We start from the raw sequence: 22,320 nt of genomic DNA, 5'->3' as shown, positions 1-22,320 counted from the left end.
AATTACTTATGATAATTTACTCTGAGTAAGATATTAAATCATTAAAATGTATGGCTCCCAGTAAATTTGTATGCTTCTCATAGGTTTAATTCAGAGTAACTCCAAAGATTTGCAAAGTGGAGTTTCTAGTGGCAAATATAAAATTACTGTTTTTCTAATAGAAGGAATCATGTGATAAATTATTTTTTTTTCTGCAGCATTTTTAAAAATTAAAAATCTGAGATAAATGTAAAACATAACACTACTAATTTTAGCACTTTACTAAAAGTTAAAAAAACTCAGATATATCAGAAAAAAATCACAAACCTACTTAGACTTTTTTGTTTTAAAAATTAATTTATTTGACAGAGAGAGAGTACAATCAGGGGAACAGGCAGAGGGAGTGCGAGAAGCAGGATCCCACTGAGCAAGGAGCCCAACATGGGGCTGGATCCCAGGACTCTGAGATCATGACCTGAAGCAAAGATCATGACCTGAGCTGCCCAGGCACCCCTACCTAGAATTTTTTAAAAGCCAACATCCAAGACAAAAGTTGATAATTCTTCATTTCTCTCCAATAAGTCATCATCAAATATGTTGAAAGATTTTATAAATGGTTAGCAGCATATAAAGTTACAATAGGTTTGTTACTGAGAAATAAATTGATAAATACTGTATTACATTGGGGAGAAATTTTAGAAGCTAGAACATTTTGGATTATTTTAAGATTTTATTTATTTATTTGTCACAGAGCTAGAACACAAGAGTGTTGTAAGGGGCAGAGGGAGAAGCAGACTCCCCATTGAGCAAGGAGCCCAGTATGGGGCTCAGTCCCACGACCCCAGGATCATGACCTGAGCTGAAGGCAGACGACACTTCACCAACTGAGCCATGCAAGCCTCCCAGCATTTCATATTCTTAATTACAGTTATTTTTCTAAAAGTATTTTAAGAATATTTTTTTAAATAGCATTAATACACACGCATAAAACCTAAATTTCCCTGGGTGAATCCAACTGGTGGTTGCATCTACTTTCAGTCATGATCAATGAGTTGCCTTTCTTTTCTTGATAATAGGAGAACTATGAGTAGAACTCTTCTTACACATAGCCTTATCGTCTTATGTACAGAAGTACGAAAGAGGAAAATCAGCCAAGCAAATGAACATGTATAGTGTGCTTGCCAAATAGCTCCTTCATAGTGCCAAAAACTGACTCCTGATCAGAATCCCCCTTCAAACTAAAAGTGGTCCACAAATGGTCAACACATTATATGTAAATCGCATGATTTGCAAGTAAAAAACAACTCCAAAGGAGTTTTACATTTTTGTCCCATGAAGTGTTGATTGGTTCAGTTCATTCATTTAGTTGGCAAACACTTTTTTGAGTACTCATAGTGTGTACTGTTCTTGAAGTTGAACTTAGAGCAGTTCAAAAAAACAAACAAAAACAGCATTACCACCCTAGTACTTCAAACCAGTGAAAGAAACACGTCACTGATGGATAAAATCAGTAACTACTTAGTACAAAGTCATGTATGTGGTCAAGGGCAAGACTTGTGGATTCCTAGGTCAGGAGTATTCTGCTCGTTCCTCTGTCCAGTCCCTCAAGCCTGTGGGAGCCTGGAGGTCAGCATGGCTGGAAGATTGGTTGGAGATGAAATTCGAAATGTGGCCCAGGACCAGAACATGGGGTTTACCCTCGATGTGTTAGAAAGGAAGTCTTTGAATGGTTTTTTTCAGAGGTGTGACATAACCCGATGTAAGGGGATTATTCCAGATGTTGTGCAGGGTTAGTGTGGGGGTGGTGAACAGCGTTTTCGGACAAGAGGAGCCACAGAGCCCAATGTATTACTTTCCAGAAGAGACGTGACAGTGGGCTGAACCACAGTGGTGGTTTGGGGTCATGGTCAGGAGGGAGTCCAAGATAGCAAAGAGGATATGCTGATGGATCGTATGTGGGGCATGAGAGAAAATCAAGAATGACCCTTAGGTTTTGTTCCAAGCAGGTCCCCATCCCTCCCCCAGGTACTGTCATAGCAGGCATCAAGAGTTCATTTTTGGAGATTTTTAATAAGGCAAGGCGATCAGAGATGCTGATCTAGATTCAGGGAAGAAATCATGGGCCAGGATGAAATGACCTAGAATATGGGCATAGATGGAAAGGTCCACAGACTAAGCCCTGGCACTCACCTCTTAGACCTCGTAGAGAGAGTCCTTCAGAGTATACCAAGAAGCTGCTGCCATGAGGGGACAGGAATGCCAGGGGAACGTGGTCTGTGTGCCCCATAAAGAGTAGATTGGTAAGAGAGGGAGTGATCAAAAGTCAGATGCTGCTGTGAATAGAATGCCTGAGGATTTTTCTATGACTGTTCATCATGAGAGCGTTTATAGAGGAAAAAAAGAAAAATGAGCCAAACTTGAAAATAGCCCATTAATAAAGGGGATTTCTCCAGAGGCCTATAGATGATTGTAATGAGACACTTATGAGTGATACAATCTGATGATGATGGCAGGTGCTTGAGAGGAATTGGGAGAAGGTGGCAAAGGAAGTGGAAGGATATTCTAGAAGCCTCCATCCAGATAGAGAGATGTCTGCCAGTCTGCCCCAGGCTCTCTGCCAGCTGAAGTATGGGGGTAGCTCTCTGAGATGGCTGCCGAAAGCCATATCTCCTGGAGGGGAGGGGACAGTTTGGGGACAAGAAATCAGAAAGTTAATAGTCTGAGAGAAGGCCGGGATATTTAGGGAATATAGGTAATGATGGGTTGTGAGCTCCAGGGGACCCCTGGGAAAGTCTAGTGGCAGAGGTGAGGTGGGAATCTGGGTCCTCCTAGAAGGAAAAGGGCTGGGTGGGCAGATGTCTGCATGGTGACAGGTGCTTTGGAATGAACACGTGGACGTCATATGATGAGGTGGACAGGTGGGGCTAGTTTCTCTGGGACTACTGACAACTCTGAGGGACACCTCACTTTTCCTTTTACCAGGAGGTACTTGGGTTCTTTCCGGGTGGCCAGCCTTATGCAGTGTAATATTCCACACGAGTTAGAGAAGAGGAATGGAGAGAGAGGGAGAGAGGAGGGGTGGGAAGAGAGGACTTTAACAAGAACGCACTGATGCAATATGTGCTTTAGTAATCAATTCTGTTAGGAAAGCACAGGTTTCTCCCGTGGATTTCAAGGAAGGAGACACTTCAGTTGGTGAAAGAACACGAACTGCTCGCTGCCAGGGAGGTGAAGAATTTGAGCAGCCCTGAAGGGTGGTTAGACTTTCTCCCAGTGAAGCTTAAATGAGGCAGAGCCTGTGCATCTAAGCAGAGGAAACAGGGAGTCAGAACCCAGAAGGAAGAAGCATGGAGTGTGTTTGTGGAGCAGTGATTGGAAGCAGGGAGCTCAGGAGCTGATTGGAGTCATGAATCTTAACTGGGGGATGCTTTCAGGAGCTGTCCGTAGCCTTGATGCCTGGAATCTCCTTCTTTCCAAGTTTAATCAGAGTGAAAGTGAGTTAAGCAATCCTTTTCAATTCATGCTTAAAGCTGCAGAAATCTTATTGGAAACAGCAGTGCATCAGACCAGCCCGAGTACAGGAACTTGACAGAAAGACCCCTCACGAAACCGGGAGGGAGTTCTCACACCGATCACTGTGTGGTAGTGAGGTGCTCCCTATTTTATCTACTATACATGCAAGTTAATTTCTTGTAATTCCGCATGGGATGCGTAATCATAAATCTTATATTTAAATTTAAAAAATTGTGCAACATGCAGGAAAGGGAAGAGGAAATATAGAGTTGACTAAGAAAGGTGAAACTTTAAAATATCGGTGAATAAAACTATACTCACTAGCTTAAAATATGGAGAGTGGATTAAGGGCATTGCTAATGATACTTGACAGTAAAGGCAACACAATGAGAGCATGATTCAAATGAATTCTGCCGTGTAAATGACCATAAAAGAAAGTTGTGTATATGTGCCCTGAAGCAGCATATCTGATATGCTTAGAGACTGGTTCCAAGTTCAATTTCTTAGAAAATACATATTGCATTCCTAGCATACGCTGAAAATAAGGAGGTAAACAGAAAAGACTCCCCCCTCAGCGCTTACAGAGTTAACATTCTAGTAACTAGACAAAAGAGTAAATAAGTCAGTCTTTTATTTATACAGACACATAAGAGATTTGGTTTCTGGCTCAAGAATGTGAACGCTCATGTCATGTTAAAGTACTTCTTGGGTTGTGTCAAGAGGACACAGAACACAAGTATTAATTTGGGAAAATCAGCATTCACTACAGTTTCATGTTGATATCTCTGTCACCACCAGTCCCACCAAATTGATTTTTATTGGTCACAAGCCATCAGTTGTTTTAATTGCAGGGTGAGAGAGGGGAAAATCAATAGTAATTTCTCTCTCCAGTCTTTGACACAAGAATTAACATCAGTTAAATGTATCACCTCTGGTGTATACCCCAAAGAACTGAAGACAGGAACACAACCAGGCACAGGATTGTTCTGGGCAGCATCATTCACAATAGCTGAAAGGCGGCCACAACCTCAATGTCTGTTAGCAGGTGACTGGATGGACCCGATTGCGGTGCATACCTGCAGTGGACTAGTATCCACTCTGCAGAAGAAGGCAGTGTTGACCAGTGCTACATCACGCCTAAACCTTAAAGACCTTAAGTGAAATAAGCCAGACACAAAAAGGCAAATGTATAATTCCACTTTTATGAGGTTCTGAGACAGCAAAGCAAATGGTGGTTTGCCAGGACCAGTGGGAAGGGGAGATGGGAAGGGGAGATGGGAGTTCATGGTTAAGGCAGCAGAGCTTCGATTTGGGAAGATGAAAACATGCTAGACAGGAATGGTGGTGATGCTCACATAGTAATGTGATTGTACTGAAGGCAACTGATGCATACACTGAAAAATGGTTTAAATGGTATGTTTTATGGGATGGCTATTTTAGCTCCATTAAAAAAAAAAAAAAAAAAGTCCCAAAGGGTGAAGGACATCTCCAGTGTTGGCAGAATATGAAAAATGTTCCTTCCAAAATTGTCATTCCTCATTGGTACCCATCCCTCTTAGTTTGATGTGAATGTGAATCTTACATTCAGCTTCAGAGGTGATGATTTGCTTTAGTCTGTTTTTTATTGATTATGTAGCTGGATTTTAAAGTTTTGTTCTCCAACACAACATTATGGCTATCAGTATTAGCTGCAAATATCTGGTTGTGATGCTCTCAGCCTGCAGGGAGTGTGTTTCAGGATCTCCAGCAATTTTTATGTTGAAAAAGCTCGAGGGGGTACCTGGGGGTCTCAGCCGGTTAAGCATCTACCTTCCACTCAGGTCATGATCCCGGGGTCCTGGGATCAAACCCCACATCGGGCTCCTTGCTCAGCGGGGAATCTGCTTCTCCCTCTGCCACTCCCACTGCTTGTGCTCTCTCTCCCTCTCTCTCAAATAAATAAATTTTTTTTTTTTTTTTAAAAAAAGCCCTCAGGGGGACGCCTGGGTGGCTCAGTTGGTTAAGCAGCTGCCTTCGGCTCAGGTCATGATCCCAGCATCCTGGGATCGAGTCCCGTATCGGGCTCCTTGCTCGGCGGGGAGCCTGCTTCTCCCTCTGCCTCTGCTGCCACTCTGCCTGCCTGTGCTCGCTCTCTCTCTCTCTCTCTGGCAAATAAATAAATAAAAGCTTTTAAAAAAAAAAAAAAGCCCTCAGGAAATTTAGATGCCCCTAACTTTGGGTCAAGGCCATTAGTTGAATATCACTTACTGAAATGTCCTCTGCTAATTAAAAATGGCTGATAAATTTGGTTACATCAGAATAACAGATCACTATGACATGCTGTAAATGATGAAAAGCAAAGCAATAAGCTAAAGGCAATTATTTTGCAACATATATATCTTTAAAATCAAAGAACTATGCAGAACACAGGAAAAAAACTCCTCAAAAGCAACCCTGTAAACAAGGTTGGAAAAATTCATGAGAATTTGAAATATTACTCATAATTTTCTGTGTGAGCTAAGGAAGATTAAGCTGAACATTTGAACATGAACTTTTTTGGTCCTTTTTGTCCTTTGGAGAATATTAATCACTGAATATACCTTACTGTTAACAATAGCTGCCATTTGTTTGTCATTATTTTTCTGAGGACTGTCAAAAACTCTTCATATTTTAGCCTATGGAATTTATTTAAATACAAGCAAACAAGTAAAACACCTACTTCTATGGTAGGTGTGCATTATTTTTTATTGCACTGTTGGGGGCAAGGGCTGTTAGTAAAGTTTAGTAACTTTCCAAATATTACTCAGCCCATAACCAGTGAAGTGAGAATTTGGTCCGGTTTACTTTTTTTAAGGACTTTGCTGGTAACTTCCATAGCCCCTGCTTCCCATAGGAAGTGAGGAGTAGAATCATGGCAGAAATGGAATGTTGGCAGAAATAACAGAACAGGGACGCCTGGGTGGCTCAGTGTGTTAAACCTCTGCCTTCGGCTCAGGTCACAATCTCAGTGTCCTGGGATCGAGTCCCGCATCGGGCTCTCTGCCTGGCAGAGAGCATGCTTCCTCCTCTCTCTCTACCTGCCTCTCTGCCTACTTGTGATCTCTCTCTCTCTGTCAAATAAATAAATAAATAAAATCTAAAAAAAAAAAAAAAAAAAAAAAAGAACCTATTAAGTTTCTGTGAAAAATTAGGAGGCAATTAACAAGGCAACTAATTGCTTTTTGAATTGAGGTGGCCTCAGTGAATTATGATTCTCTCTATTAAAATAAAAATCAGATCTGGTTTTAGAAGCACTGCTCAATTTAGTAACTAATTTTTCCAGTTTACTGCATGTCTTTTTAACTGGAACAAAGAGCCTGACTTAATGCAAATCTAGGGAGAGGTTAAGTAAGTATGATCAGGAAATCTCTGACTTATGAAGATCTTTTCCAGAAGTTAGTGTGTGTAGTAAGTCCCTCTCTCTACAGACTGCAGATGAGAAAAACTCAGTGTCAGAAAAATTGAATTAAAATGTTGACTCAATGTCTACTGAATGTCAAAGAGATGATGAATATTGCATCTCTGAGCTATTAGAGGGCCCAGATTTAAGAAAGTTATGGACTAAAAGAAAATATGATTCTGAAAAAGCATCAACAAGGGAACAGTTCTCACTGTCAGATCCTTAATTCTTTATTGCATTTTCTCAATAAGCATGAGACACAGGATTTAGCAGAATAATGCTGTTGAGAGAAAAAATAAAAAACTGGGGGCACTGTAAGAGGATGCAGATGTCCTTAGGGGCAAAGTATGTAGAAATCCACAAGGTGAACAGTGGAGGTTGGTGCCTCCAAAGGCTCCTGAGGCTCAGCACTGTGCCTGCTCGTTAGCGTCTGATGGAAAACAATTCCAGCCCATTAGTGAGGTTTACCGTGTTTCCCCAGCACGGCATCTTGTACTAGACCCATGCCTGGCTCACGTCCAGGAAGATACTAATAGCAACCCCATCCCTTATGTTTGCACGATGCTGGGTACTCTAAGTACTTCTCAGGAATTAACTCATTCAGACTCCTCTGAAACTCTGTGGGGTTCTTACATTATTCTCCATTTACGGATGAGCACACACAGGCACTGGAGCCATATGTCACCTGTCCACAGCTGGTCAGGAGGGCATCCCTGCCCGGAGACCACACTCAGCCATCTCCCCGGTGCCAGAGTGGGGGCCTGGTTCAGATCACTTGGGACTCAGTCCCAGAAATTAAGTAGTGGTGGGGCGTTACACTTCAACTCTCCCGGCCACTCTTATCTTCCCTCAGGCAAATAACTGCTTTAGGACTGGGTGCCTTTTAAAGCCTTTAACTATTTCTGATACTTGTATGTTCCTTAACCTTAGAGAAACTGTGGTGTGTGTGCCAGAGGAGGGGGAGATGCCAAGTGCCCTGAGAAAACTGTTGTATTTGAGAACTACATTTAAAGGTCAAGAGTGTGGATTACTTAATTCTGAAATCGAAAACACCATGCTTATCTCAGTTTTTGTGGTCTCTGTCACTGGAAACCAATGGCTTATTTTAGGACCATTTTCTTCCTCAGCACTCCATACAATAGACATGTTAACAAGGAGCAGTTTGAACAAAGATCTCGTAAAATACTGATTTTGAGTCCCCTTTGCCAGCTATGGGAAACACAGTTTTATGCAAACACCTATTATTTCAAGAGGCACAGGTGCCTCAGGGCCTGTTGGCCTTCTCGGCTATGACCCTATAACTGAATTACTAGGTGTCTAATTTAGAACTTAGACACATTATATTTTGATTGTGTATCTGTGTGTTTTCTCTATTATAATTCAAATGTCATGCTTTCCCACAAATTTAATGGCATTATAGATATACTGTACTTAACCACCTCAAATTGGTGTTTGTTTAAAATTTTATTTTTATTTCTTTTACATATAGCCATGGATTTTACCCTCTTTAGTCAGGACATTTCTCTATGAACTATGTAAATAGACTACTGATTTTCAGAGAAGTACAGATACTCTTTCAATGAAACTTTTTTATTTATTTATTTATTTATTTATTTGGCAGAGAAAGAAATCACAAGTAGGCATAAAGGCAGGCAGAGAGAGAGGGGGAAGCAGGCTCCCCACCGAGCAGAGAGCCTGATGCAGGGCTTTGATCCCAGGACCCTGGGATCATGACCTGAGCAGAAGGGAGAGGCTTTAACCCACTGAGCCACCCAAGCGCCCCTCAGTGAAACTTTCTTGAGCCTGATTCCAACACAGAGTTACAGGACCTCTTATTTCCCTGGGAGTTTCTCTTCTTGCCAAAATTAAGAGCTTAGGGTTGGTATCTTTTTGAATTTCAGGCATTCGTCATACTTCTCTGTTTATTTACCTCCAATGGAGACACCACTTGTCAAGAAAATTGTTTGTTTGTTTTTTTCCTAACAACTGGTATACTTTTGTTATATAGTCTTGGATTATGTTGTAGTGAATGATGTTTTCCTTTTGCTTTGTCTGCTAGAGTCGTTAAGTCAAATATTTGATTCATCGTTAGCAATTGTAGAAGATAAATGCAAGGCACACATGGCATGCTAGCTTTCTAGTCTAGTTTCCTTGAAAGGATTTGCTTTTTATCTCTGTCATCATCCCCTTTAACTCTTTTTATGTTATTAAACCTTAACAGAGTTTTGGAAACGGCCTTATACCTATTTTTTGAAATCTGTGGGGAATATGCAAACAAATGATCGCTAAATACTCTGTTTCCAAGAATCCAGGCATACATTTTTCCCTTGTGCAAGTTGAGATCTGTAAAGTTTCTGATACATAGCTTGTGTCTTTATTGGTATGAACAAGTATAAAATTATAGTTTCATTGGTATTGGTATAAATGGACGAGACCATGGCTTTCCTTTGCTGCAAATGGACTGTTCAGATAAAATAATTTTGCATATATAAGTTTTATTCTTTATCTTTTCCTTCTCTATACAAATCAGCCTTTCTATTATCAGAGAAGGGAGATTTAAAATCTTCTGTTCACATGGTAGTAACTTAATCTACACTTCTTGGTTTGAATGTGACTTAATTAAGAACTATCTTGATTTCTTTTGCTTAAAATAGAAAGGGATCTATTTTTTTTTTTTTTCCCCGAGCTGTTTGTTTCTGAAAAATGAGGAAGTTTTTGGGTCCTTACAACTAGATGAAAAGTGACTCTCATAACTGGAAATTTCCTTAAAAGTAGAGAGCTTGAGGAATTTTTATGGGTTTTAAGCCATTGAACATGATACGTGAAAAGGAAATACTTTATTCAATGAATGGCCAAATCATTTTGCCTTTCCTGAATTCATTGGTGGCTCCTGCATTCCAGAGTCTGTTCACACTCTGTTGGGTTTATAAATTTATTTAAGGCCTGCATGTCTTTTAAGTGATTAAATGCATAACAATTCAGGGTGTGGATGGGGAAATACCATCTTCTACATTTTCTGGTAGGAGATTTTGTACGTTGTAGGACAGTAATAGTTGTGTTTGTGCTCCCATATTGTTTCAAGGATCGAGTCTTCCTCCCTCTGGTAGGAATGTTGACACTCATCTTAAAAATCCCAGAATCCTACTGAAAGTGAGGGCTGCATTGTTGATCACAATTCCAGAGATGATTCAGGCAAATGAGAATTACTTCTGTCTGAAAATGTCCCGTACTTTCTTAAACCTCTGTTCTACTTGATGTCACCCTGACCTGACACAAAAGGCTGAGAACACCAATCTGAGCAAAAGTGATAAATCGTATTTTTAAAAAGTTTTGTTCATATCTCTCTAAATACATTTTAATTTTGAATCACCTGTTAATATTGCCAGTAGGAAGAGTAAAATACTAGAGTCCTTTAGTATGTATTATGAAGAAAAGTTAGATCCAAATGAGTCATAAAAAATGGCTGATTTTTCTGAGTACTTTTAATGAATTGTCCTTAATGAAAACAGGGTGGCCTAAGGCAAGGTTATGTACATAAAGAGAACATAACTTACTTGGGTTAATTCATGAACATTGTACATCTAAGAAGTGCCATAAGAATTTAAAATTAAAAAAAAAAAAAAAAAACGAAAAACAGGCATGGTAATGTCTGAATTCACAAGACAATAGTTTAAGCCTAAGAATAACAAAACTGTAAACTAGAGCTTCCCATCAAGTAGATTCTGAAACTTTATGTGGTAGCTACACTAGTTTTTATAAACATATCTCCTTTTTATAGTGCTTCCTTTTATTTGTTCCCAGGATTTTTTCACCTAGGCAGTCAATGGCCTCTTATGATCCAAGTAATCTATAAAAAGACAAAGTCAATGAGGTTCATAGTAATTTTTTTGATGTTACTTTTTTATTTTTTTTTAAAGATTTTATTTATTTATTTATTTGAGAGAGAGAACACAAGTAGGCAGAGAGGCAGGCAGAGGGAGAGGGGGAAGCAGGCTCCCTGCCGAGCAGAGAGCCCAATGTGGGGCTCGATCCCAGGACCCTGAGACATGACCTGAACTGAAGATGGAGGCTTAACCCACTGAGCCACCCCAACGTTCATAATAATTTGAAAGACTTTATTGCCACCTGAAACCATAAGACCCCAAGAGAGGTTACGAACTAGTATCAAAGATCTCCAATCCAGAGTGTAGGGAACTCTAACAAAATGATGATTCAAAACAAAACGTCCAAGATAAAAAGATAGCAGTAGGACTGGAACAAGCCCTACATGAAGATAAAAAAATTGGCAAACAACAACAAGTACAACAAAACCAAGAATGTAAAACAAATACCAAAACACATAAAGAGGCATTCAGTTTTGTTAACTACTAGGAAATTACAAAATAAACCACAAGAGACCACCCTATGTTCATCAGAATGGCTAAGAGACCAAAGAAACCAAATTTTGCAATAGCCAGGGTTCGCAGATATTGCTGATGGGATGTAAGTTAGTACAACATTATAGAAAGCATTGTCTATCAAGTAGGAACATATGCATAACCCTGACTCAGAATTTCTACCCCTAAATATTGGTACAGCAAAAATGCACACATATGCTCATAAAAGATAGGTACCACAAATCTACTTTTTGTAGCTATGTTCCTTATTGTAACATCTAAAAGTTGAAAATGTTGCTGTCCAGCCCTAGTATGTGCATCAGCTATAGTATATTTGTACAATAGAGTTCTGCAGAGCAATGAAAATGGATAAATTGTGTCTACATGCAGCAGCACAGATGGCTCTCAGAAATGCAATGTGAGTAGATGAATTCAGACCAAAAATTACCTAAGCCTGTTTATATAAAGTTCAAATAAGAAGACGTAGTCAAATCAGAATAGTTATTTTTGAGGGGCGAGTGCAGATAATGCTCTATTTCTTGATGTAGATTCTGGCTACCCCTAGAGATATAATTTGGAAAAATTTTAGAAATGTTATTAAAATTTAGAGGTGCCTGGGTGCTTTAGTGGGTTAAAGCCTCTGCTTTCAGCTCAGGTCATGGTCCCAAGGTCCGGGGATCAAGCCCCTCATTGGGCTCTCTGCTTGGCAGGAAGCCTGCTTCCCCGCCTCTGTCTCTGCCCACCTCTCTGCCTACTTGTGATCTCTGTCAAGTAAAAAAATAAAAATCTTAAAAGAAAAGAAAAGAAATGTTATTAAAATGTAAAAGCATAAAAACAAAGGAAAGATGCTTACTTAAATTTCTCATCATTTTAAGCTATTCCTCTAGGAAGATAAAATAATTGTGACAGAAGGGGAAGAGGGTTGCATTTTTCTTGTTAGTTCTCTGTTTAGTTAATACTTAAAATTTTTCTGTTTTATTGGGAAAGCCTGGGTGGCTCAGTCAGTTAAAGTGTCTGACTTGATTTCAGCTCAGGTCATGATCTAGAGTCTTGGGATCAACCCCTGCATGGATCTCCCTGCTCAGCAGGGAGTCTGCTTCCTTCTCTCCCCTCCCCCTGCTCTTGCTCTGTCTCTCTCAAAGTCTTAAAAAATATATATATTTTTAATGTTTGTTGAAACAATGTCATATAGTTTTCTTATGGTTTCTAGTAAGAAAACACATTTTGGAACACTGTGTTATTGGTGCAAGTGACTGAGAAGTGCCAGCCATCACGTACACTAAGTTAGATGAGGATGATGACATTGGTAAGCGAACGAGCACATGGTTTTATCTGGTGCTTGGTTCCAGAATCTGGAATCTTATAAGCCAGAGAGATGAGATTTGGACCTGACAATGGGGTAGTCATGTCAACAGGCCAGGAATAGATTGACAAGTCCCCGTGTCCCCAAGACATACAGGGACAGGCGGAGGTCTTGCTGCTGTTTTACAACAGAGGGCTCGAATGAAGCATCCGCACTAGGGGGCAAGGAGACACTACAGGAAAGGGATTGAAGTCACAGAAGAGCTGAGTGGAAGAAGGATTTAGGCCCTCAGCAAGAGCAGGCAATCACAAGAAAAGACCCGTCTGCACTGGAGACCTAGAATGCTGGGGCAGTGAGCTCAGAACACTGAGCAAGGCCAGGTGATGCAGAGACCACCGCTTCTGAGGGGCAGGCTCTTTGTGGATTTCCTGTTTGGGGTTAGGGCTAAAATGAGAGAGTGGGGTGGAGTTGAGACCAAAGATACAAAAAAACAAAACAAAACAAAAAAACCCAACAGACCAAAAACCAGGCCCATCTGTGGGCAGGAAATGAACGCAGGCTCCTGTGTGACAGGAACTACTGAGGGAATGTGGGGAGTCTTCATTTAAGTCACCGTGGATTAATGTTTAATCCAATGTTATGAATATGTTACATCCCAAGAGCATGAAAAATAAGGTTAATGAATACGAAACATAAAGGCCATAAAAGTAAAGTCTTAATACTTATTAAGTTTTAATATTTACATCTATATCTCTCTTCTAAAAACACCATGATGAAGACAAACCTGAGAGAGAGTGTGGACAGGAGCGGGTTGGGGGGGTGGTTTGCAGAGGGAGAAGCAGGCTCCCCATTGAGCAGGGAGCCCCAGACAAGGCTCATCCCAGGACTGGATTCCAGAACCCTGAGATCATGACCTGAGACGAAGGCAGATGCTTAACCAACTGAGCCATCCAGGCAGTACTGTGTTATTTTTTAGCCACTACGGGGCTTCATAAACTTGGATAGATTTCCTAATTTTTGTAAGCATCATATCTGCAAGTTACAAGACTGTATAACAAAATTCTCATGAATATAAACAAGAAAATGCATACAGAGCAGTGGTATGGTGCCTGGCTCACACAGTTCTCTCAATAAATGCCCATTGTCACTGTGAATTACTTTATCTGAGTAAGTTCATTTTGCCTGTAAGATATAATCAACTTGGTGTTCTCAGTCCATCATGCTTGGTGCGTGTAAGTTACCAAACACAATTCTAAGGAATGCTCGTGTATTTCATCATTGCCCTTGAAACTAAATAGTGGACCTATCTTTCTAGAACTCAAGTTAGTATCAGTATAGAATTCCAGGTTTTCTTATGTGAATGACAGAATAATAAATCGTTGTAAATGCTAAAATTAACATAAAAACAGTTTCTTCCATTATGTAATGACTAGGTATACCCAACCTTGGAAACACACTAAGAAATTATCCCATTGAGAAATAATCCATGTAACTTTTTCCCACTTGCATTTTGTTTCATTATTGAAGTACATACCCTTTATTTATTTCACCCATCTTCCACCCACCTCTCTTCTGGAAACCACCAGTTTGTTCTCTGTATGTAAGAGTCTGGGTTTCTTTGTTGTTTTTGTTCCTTCCTTTCTTTGTTCATTTGTTTTCTTTCTTAAATTCCACATATGAGTGAAATCATATAGCATTTGTCTTTCTCTGATTTATTTCTCTTAGCATAAGAGAACTAGAGGTAGTTCTATCCATACACATAACTGCAAATGGCAAGATTTCATTCTTCTTCATGGCTGAGTAATATTCCACTGTGTTTTATAGCTATACATACACAGGTGTGGTGTATCCATTTGTCAGTCGACAGACATTTGTCCCCTTTCCATAATTTGGCTATTATTGATAATGCTCCTGTAAATATCAGGGTGCATGTATCTCTTTGAAACAGTATTTTGGTGTCCTTTGGGTAAATACCTAGAAGTAAAATTAGTGGATCATAGGGTAGTTCTATTTTTAATTTTTTGAGGAAACTCCATACTGTTTTCTATAGTGGCTGCCCCGGTTTGCCTTCCCACCAACAGTGCACAAGGGTCCCCCTTTCTCCATATCCTCACCAACACCTGTTGTTTCTCAGATTGCTGATTTTAGCCATTCTGACAGGTACGAGGTGATATTTCATTGTTTTAATTTGCATTTCCCTGACGATGAGTGATATTGAGCCTCATTTCATTTGTCTGTTGGCCATCTGGATGTCTTTTTTGGAAAAAACCTTTATTTGTGTCCTCTGCCCATTCTTTAATTGGATTATTTGGTTTTTGCAGGAGTTTTATAAGTTCTTTATATATACCTCTTCTCTATCCACTCATCTAGTGAGGGACACTCATGCTGCTTCCATATCTTGACTTCTGTAAATAATGCTGCAATAAACATTGGGGTGCATACATCTTTTTGAATTAGTGTTCTGTTTTCTTTGGGTAAGTACCCAGTACTGGAATTAATGGATCATATGGTCATTTTAATTTTTTGAGGAACCTCCATACTATTTTCCACAGTAGCTGCACAAACTTACATTCCCACCAACAGTGGACAGGTGTTCCTTTTTTCCCACATCCTTGTCAATTCTTGTTATTTCTTGTCTTTTTTTTTTTTTTATTTTAGCCATTCTGACAGATGTAAGATGACATTTCATTGTGGTTGTGATCTGCATTTCACTGATATGAGTGATGTTGGCATCTTTTCATGTGTCTGTTGACCATCTGTATGTTGTCTTTGAGAAAATGTCCCTTCAGATCCTCTGCCCATTTTTAATTGTATTATTTATTTTTTTGGTGTTGTGTTGTATAAGTTCTTTGTATATTCTGGATATTAACTCCTTTTTGGAAATTTCATTTGCCAGTATCTCCTCCCATTCAGTAAGTTGCATTTTTTTGTTGTTGTTGACTATTTCCCTTGTTGTGCAAAGGCTTTTTATTTTGGTGTAGTATCAATAATTTAATTTTGTTAAACTCTCTTGCCTCAGGAGACATCTAGAAAAATGCATTTATGGCTGATGTTAAAGAAATTACTACCTATCTTTTCTTTTAGGAACTTTATGGTCTCAGGTTTCACATTTGGGTCTTTAATTCATTCTTGATTTTTGACAATAGATAGTTTATGACATAAGATAGTGGTCCAGTTTCATTCTTTTGTATGCAGCTGTCCGGTTTTCCCAGCATCATTTGTTGAAGAGACTGTCTTTCCCATTGTGTATTCTTGCCTCCTTTGTCATAGGTTGATTGTCCATATAATCACAAGTTTATTTCAAGGCTCTCTATTCTGTCCACTGATCTTTGTGCCTGGTTTTGTGCCAGTACCATATAGTTTTGATTACTACAGATTTGTAGTGTATCTTGAAATGGGGGATTGCAATAACCTAAGTACAATCCCAAGAAACTATTAGAACTGATAAATGCATACCAAAAAAATTTGTAGGGATGCATGATTACAGAAATCTGTTGCATTTCTATATACAAATAATGAAAACAGAGAAATTAAGTAAATAACCCCATTTACAACTGCACCAAAAAGAATAAAATATAGCTAAGAATACCCTTAACCAGGAAATGAAAGACTGTCCTCCAAAAACTATATAAAACTATATAAAACACTGGTGAGAGAAACTGAAGATGACACAAACCAATGGAAAGATTTTTCATTCTCATGGAGTTGAAAAAGAAATATTGTTCAAATGTCCATACTACCCAAAGCAATCAACAGACTCAGTTCAATCCGTAGTGCACTACCAACAGCATTTTTCACAGAGTTAGATAATTCTGAAATTTGTATGGAGCCCCAGAAGACCTGAAATAGCCAGAGCTATCTTGAGAAAGATCAACTTGCATGGTTTTGTTTGTTTAAGATTTTATTTGTTTTATTTCATAGAGAGAAAGATCACAAGTAGGCAGAGAAGCACGCAGAGTGGTTGGGGGAGAGGAAGCAGGCCCCCCACTGAGCAGAGAATCCACTGCAGGGCTCTATCCCAGGACCCTAAAATCATGAAGCCGAAGGCAGAGCCTTAACCCACTGAGCCACCCAGGCGCCCCCAACTTGCATGTTTTAAATGAGATATTTCTTATATCAGCAATTGGTATTTATAAAACATATTTATATGTTTTAAATGAGTGCTATTATCTCAACACCATGCCATGAAGTATCTTCGTACATATTTTTTCTTTGTAATTATCAATGGCTTGGTATTTCCCTTTCAGGAAAATATAGCAACTTTCAGGAAAGGAAAAAAAAAAAAAAACCTCCCCATATTTAGTGGTGAGTTTCTGAATAGCAAACCCTAACAGCACAGCTAGGAGAAATTTCATTCTTCAGGCAATACCCGTTCCAAATTATCCAGAGAACAGTTTTAAAAAGAAAATTTTTAAAAAGTGCACAATGAGGGGTTTTGGTCCTTATCTTACAACAGCAAACCATAACATTGGGTGAGGTTATCTTCTAGTAATTAATTAATGTCTGAGAAGTGGGAAAAAATCTTGAAATTCTCTTAAATAAAACATAAAAATAATCAAGCAGTCAGTACAATTTCTTAAATAGACTTTTTCAGAAAGAAGGCACTAAAGCCATATTAAAAAAATAATCACAAACTGGAAAAGGCTGGCAATTTAATAATGTTAAATAGATCCATTAAATTCTCCCTTTGTAGACAGCTGTGGTCAAAAATGTCATTTTTCAAAGAAAACGTATTAATAGAAAGTTTTGAACAGCAGAATATTTATCTTTCAAGATTATAAAATGAATTATCTGTTAAAAAGTTGAAAAATGCCCGAGTCCTTTCTCTGGCTTTAATGAATCACAGCATGACACACAATCTTTTCCAACACCATCTGAGCATATCAATGTTATGTTGTATTAATAGTCATCGTGAAAATTAGGGATAACTAATGAGGAAAGGAAAAGAACACAATGAAAATGTGTAATCTCACCTACATTTATAAAAGTCTCATTATTGCATAATTGCCCTAAATGCAATTAAAATATGGAATTCTTTCTTAACATGCTATTTAATGGAGCAGAACTGCTAGGATAAGGATGTAAACAGCACAGCTTTTTCCCAGAGTTTGTGTTCCCCTTTGTCCTGCAAGAGAGATGCCCAGATAAAGCTACTTGTCTTAATTTAATTCCTACTGACTCTGAGAGGAGGAGGAGAAAAATGAAAAATCTCACACTTGAATTTTTAATAAGCTCCATTAGTTAGGTACAGGTGTCATGTCTCTCTGAAGCAAGGAGCCTGGGAAACACCTTCAGTCCAAGAGCTCCTTCCCTCCACACAGTCAGTTTACTGGCAAATGCTACATGGGTCCTGAAGTCGAAGATTCCAGGTTCTGCTCACCAGCTGTGTGATTTGGGCTCAATGTTTTACTGTCAAAAACACACTTCGGGAACAACATCTAGAGAATGCTGCTGCTTCTTTCTACCCACCAGTGCTAAGGAAACTAAATGAAACCTGATTTATAGGGTACTTAGTCTGATGCAGAGCACTTGGTGCCCAGTCTGATTATCTCTTATGTTTTCCTATATCTTTCTTGAATATAATCTTTTATTCATTTTGCTTTTCCAGTGCTGATGCTCAGCCTGTAGTCCCAATCATTGTCAATGATAGTTCTTAATTGGGGGAAGAACTGTTTGGATTATAGCAGGCTGGCCAAAGGCATTTAGGCTAAAAACAGATTGGCCAATGCTATGGCTTAGACAAAACAAAGAAAAACCAGCAATCTTATCAAATATAAATGTTATCTAGTAACAGTCTTTGATTTTCTTAACTTTGTGTAGAGTTGACACACAGCCTTACATTAGTTTCAGGTGTGCAGCATAGTGATCCATTTCTCTGTATTTTGCCCTGTGCTCACCACACCTGTAGCTCCCATCTGTCACCTCACAATGTCTTGACAGTGCCATTGACCGTATGCCCATGACTTACTCTTTCCATAACTGGAAGCCTGTGTCTCATCCTCCCTTCCCTCTGGCAACAATCAGTTTGTTCTCTGTATTTATGGATCCAGTTCTATTTTTTATTTGTTCATTACTCATTTCTGTTGTTTTTTAGATTCCAGATACAAGTGAAATTACATGGTGTTTGTCTTTTTCAGTTTGACTTCACTTAGCATAACACCTCAGGTCCATCCATCCATGCAATTGCAAATGCCAAAATCTCACCCCTTTTTAAGACTGTGTAATAATCCATGTGTGTATGTGTGTGTAAAATATATATTTTTTAAATTTATTATTATATATAGTTATAATTATATATTTTATATATGTGCATATTATGTTCCTTTTTAAATTTTTTATTTTATTTTTTGAAGTGTTCAGAATTCATTGTTTATGCAGCACACCCAGTGCTCCATGCACTATGTAGCCTCCATAATACCCACCACCAGGTTCACCCAACCCCCCGACCCTGCTCCCCTCCAAAACCCTCAGTTTGTTTCTCAGAGTCCACAGTGTCTCATGGTTCATCTCCTGCTCTGATTTCCCCCAACTCACTTTTCCTTTCCTTCTCATAAGGTCCTCCATGTTATTCCTTAGCCTCCACGATTAAGTGAAACCACATGATAATTTACTTTCTCTGCTTGACTTATTTCACTTAGCATAATCTCCAGTCCTGTCCATGTTGATACAAAAGTTTAGTGTTCATCTTTTCTGATGGATGAGTAATATTCCATTATATATATGGACCATATCTTCTTTATTCATTCATCTGTTGAAAGGCATCTTGGCTCTTTACACAGTTTGGCAGTTGTGATCATTGCTACTATGAACATTGGGGAACATATGGCCTTTCTATTCACTACATCTGTAGCTTTGGGGTAGATACCCAGTAGTGCAATTGCAGGGTGATAGGGTAGCTTTGTTTTTAATTTTTTGAGGAATCTCCACACTGTTTTCCAAAGTAGCTGCACCAACTTGGAATCCCACCAACAGTGTAAGAGAGTTCCCCTTTCTCCTCGTCCTCTCCAACAATTGTTGTTTGCTGTTTTGTTAATCTTTGCCATTATAATTGGTGTAAAGTAGTATCTCATTGTGGTTTTGATTTGAATGTCTGTGATGGCTAATGATGATGAACATTTTTACATGTCTGCTAGCCATTTGTATGTCTTCTTTGGAGAAGTGTCTATTCATGTCTTCTGCCCATTTTTTTGATGTGATTATCTGTTTCTTGGCTGTTATGTTTGAGGGGTTCTTTATAGATCTTGGATATCAGCCTTTTTCCTTAGTGTCATTTGTTAATATCTTCTCCCATTCTGTGGGTTGCCTCTTTGTTTTGTTGATTGCTTCCTTTGCTGTGCAGTAACTTTTGATTTTGATAAAGTCCCAAAAGTTCATTTTTGCTTTTGTTTCCTTCACCTTTGGAGACATGACTTGAAAGAAGTTGCTGTGGCCAGTGTCGAAGAGGTTACTGCTTATATTCTCCTCTAGGATTTTGATGGATTCCTGTCTCACATTGAGGTCTTTCATCCATTTATCTTTGCGTGTGGTGTAAGAGAATGGTCGAGTTTCTTGCTTCTGAACATAGCTGTCCAATTTTCCCAGCACCATTTATTGAAGAGTGTCTTTTCCACCGTATATTTTTTCCTGCTTTGTCAAAGATTTGACCATAGAGTTGTGGGTCCATATCTGGACTCTCTATTCTGTTCCATTGGTCTCATGTGTCTCTTTTAGTTGTGCCAATACCGTGTTATCTTGGTGATCACAGCATTGTGATAAAGCTTGAAATCAGGCAACGTGATGCCCCCAGCTTTTTTTCTTTCTCAACATTTCTTTGGCAATTCAGGGTCTTTTCTGGTTCCATACAAACCTCAGGATTGTTTGTTCCAGCTCTTTGAAAAATGCCAGTGGAATTTTGATCCGGGTGGCATTGAAAGTATAGATTGCTCTAGGCAGTATAGACATTTTAACAATACTTATTCTTCTGATCCGTGAGCATGGAATGTTTTTCCATCTCTTTGTGTCTTCAGTTTCTTTCATGAGTGTTCTATAATTCCTCGAGTATAGGTCCTTTACCTCTTTGGTTAGGTTTATTCCCAGGTATCGTAGGTTGTTGGTGCTATAGTATATGGAATCGATTCTCTAATTTCTATTTTCCTTGATCATCTATAAGAAAGGAACTGATTTCTGCACATTGATTTTTGTATCCTGCCACATTACTGAATTGCTGTATGAGTTCTAGTAGTTTGGAGGTAGGAACTTTTGGGTTTTCCATATAGAGTATCATGTCATCTGTGAAGAGAGAGAGTTTAACTTCTTCCTTGCCAACTTGAATACCTTTTATTTCTTTTTGTTGTCTGATTGCTGTTGCCAAGATTTCTAGTACTATGTTGAACAACATTGGTGAGAGTGGGCATCCTTGTTGTGTTCCTGATCTCAAAGGAAAGACTGTCAGATTTCCCAGTTGAGAATGCTATTCGCTGTGGGTTTTTCATACATGGATGCTATGAAATTGAGGAGTGTTACCTCTATCCCTATACTTTGAAATGTTTTAATCGGGAATGGATACTGTATGTTGTCAAATGCTTGTTGTGCATCAATTGAGATGACCATGTGGTTCTTCTGTCTTCTCTTATTGATTTGTTCTGTCACATTGATTGATTTGTAAATGTTAAACCACCCTTGTATCCCAGGAGTAAATCCCACTTGGTCATGGTGGATAATCTTTTTAATGTACTGTTGGATCCTATTAGCTAGGATCTTGTTGAGAATCCTGGCATCCATACTCATCAGGGATATTGGTCTGAAATTCTCCTGTTTGATGAGGTCTTTGCCTGGTTTGGGGAGCAAAGTAATGCTGACTTCATAGAAAAAGTCTGGGAGTTTTCCTTCTGTCTCTATTTTTTGAAACAGCTTCAGGAGAATAGGTATTATTTCTTCTTTGAATGTTTGGTAGAATTCTCCAGGGACTCCATCAGGGCCTGGGCTCTTGTTTTTGGGGAGGTTTTTGCTCAAGCTTCAATCTTGTTACTGGATATTGGTCTATTTGGATGTCAATTTCTTCCTGATTCAGTTTGGAAGTTTATAGGTTTCCAGGAATGCATCCATTTCTTGTAGGTTGCTTATCTTATTAGCATATAGCTATTGATAATAATTCTGATGATTGCTTCTCTTTCCTTGGTGCTAGTCGTGATCTCTCCCCTTTCATTCATAATTTTTGGATTAGTTTGGCCAGTGGTTTATTGATCTCTTTAATTCTTTCAAAGAACCAGCTTCCAGTTTCATTCATGTGTTCTACTGTATTTCTAGCTTCTATCTCATTGACCTCTGCTCTAATCTTGATTATTTCCCTTCTTGTGTGTGGGATTGGCTTAATTTGTTGTTGATTTTCCAGTTCTTTAAGGTGAAGGAGAGCTGGTGTATTCTGGATTTTTCAGATTTTTGAGGGAGCCTTGGATGGCTATGTACTTACCCCTTAAGACCACTTTTATGCCATATCCCATAGGTTTTGGACCAATGTGTCTTCATTCTCATTGGTTCCTGTGAATTGTTTAAGTTCTTCTTTGATTTTCTGATTGATCCAAACATTCTTAAACAGGGTAGTCTTTAGCTTCCAAGTGTCTTAATTCCTTCCAAACTTTTTCTTGTGATTGAGTTCCAGTTTGAAAGCATTGTGGTCTGAGAATATGCAGAGGATAATCTTTTGGTATCAGTTGATTTCTGATTTGTGCCCCAGTTTATGGTCTATTCTGGAG

At 38.9% G+C, this 22,320-nt stretch overlaps 1 protein-coding gene across 1 annotated transcript in view; it reads left to right on the top strand.

Annotated features, from left to right (window-relative positions):
• Window positions 1–22,320, top strand: part of PCDH15 (protocadherin related 15) — a 784,172-nt gene that overhangs the window by 675,228 nt on the left and 86,624 nt on the right. The gene's annotated exons all lie outside the window — the stretch shown is intronic.

Source organism: Mustela nigripes, chromosome 4, assembly GCF_022355385.1.
Source record: "Mustela nigripes isolate SB6536 chromosome 4, MUSNIG.SB6536, whole genome shotgun sequence".
Lineage (NCBI taxonomy): Eukaryota > Metazoa > Chordata > Mammalia > Carnivora > Mustelidae > Mustela > Mustela nigripes.
Note: the sequence above shows the minus strand (reverse complement) of the source record. Positions and strands in the feature narration are given on the sequence as shown.